Below are 1,674 nucleotides of genomic sequence, written 5' to 3' on the forward strand. Positions count from 1 at the left end.
ATATAGAAACATTAAGAATTTAAAGTTAAATGATCAAGAAGAAATAAATTACACTACTACTTACAATACACTACCAATACGTTTCTATCTGCTACTTAATAAAGTAGGTTTAATAAAACCTATTACTGTACGATTGATTTTGTTAACAAATACCATATGTAAATAAGTGGTAGAATATATGAATATAAAAAATGATTTTGAAAATATTTGATTCTAGTTATTTCATTGTCTATCCCCAAAGTAATTATACATTTAAAAATATTTTCTCCCCATATAGTCTTTATAAATAAACCTCACTATGATGCTACAGTTGACAAGAAAACATTTAAGATATACACCTTCAGTTGAGAGTTTTATTTTGGGGGGGGTCAGTTATAGGGCTTGAACACTTGGCCTGGGAGCTGTCCTAAACTCTTCAGCTCAAGGCTAGCACTCTACCACTTGAGCCACACCACCATTTCTAGTTGTTGTTTTTTTTTTTTCTGCTAGTTAATTAGAAATAAGAGTCTCAAAGACATTCCTGCTGGGGCTGACTTTGAACTTTGATTCTCACATCTCAGCCTCCTGAATAGCTAGAATTAGAGGTGTGAGCAACCATCACCCTGGCAGAATAGCTTTAAGGAATTATTGATTATACCATCAAAGACAGTGGCCAATTGAGTGATGCTATGTAATACTAAGCAAGAAATTCTCACTTAGAGACTGGGTAGACTGTCTTTTCTTTCTTGCTCATTAAACTTGATTGCTTAGTAATCATTTCTGACATTTTCCTATGTGGCAAAAATCAAAAATTACATGAAGAAAAATATCTGATGTAAATTTAGTATTTAATGAACTCAATTAAACAATCTATTTTAAAAGCAGAGAAAAAAAGAAAAGGTTAAAGAGCTTTAGTTTGTAGAGAAAGATCAAGATACTTCAGGAAAGACACCTCAATTTTTTTCTGGTCTTCACAACTCTAAGGTGGATGGCTCAAGGGAAAAAGAGGATAAGAAATGCAAGGGATGACAACAGGAATTTGGACAGAATCCTCAAAATACTAGGAATACTGAAGTTTTTATTTCTAAAGTAACAATGAACAAAATGGTGAGTTAGGAGAAGTCCTTCAAGATGGTTACAAGCAAAACTAAAAATAAAAGCCTAAATAATATCTATAGATACTTACCAGCCATCATTCTCCAAAAACAGAACTCAAGATGGAAATCTACACACTGCAAAGCAACCAGATGCAAATACAGGATCCATTTGTTCTGAAGTTGCTTAATAATAGAGAGGAGTTATCGTAAGCGAAGCAAGAGTCAAATGTCTTGACTGAGGACAACAGTAGATTCTTTTAGCTTTTTTTGCCCCTCATTTTCTAAATGTATTTGTAAAGACTTCTCTACACTGCTTATGTGAACACCCACACCACACTTAAAATAATAAATGTGTACCTAGACATGTCATTATGGCTTGCTTTTGTGTTTACCAACCAAATCTACATGGGTAGAAAGCTTTAGCTGCGTCCTGGCTGCCTAGCCATAGATTAAAGCACCAAAGCACTAGTAGACCCATGTGACAGGACTCCTGTGGAGATAGAGGAGGCAGAACTGCAACATCATCTCTGAACCCCAGTAAGAGGAGAGAAAACAATTTTATAGCTGTCTCCTCACCAGATATGTGCTTTAAAATTAT

This window comes from Megascapheus bottae, chromosome 13, assembly GCF_031878675.1.
Source record: "Megascapheus bottae isolate mThoBot1 chromosome 13, mThoBot2.hap1, whole genome shotgun sequence".
NCBI lineage: Eukaryota > Metazoa > Chordata > Mammalia > Rodentia > Geomyidae > Megascapheus > Megascapheus bottae.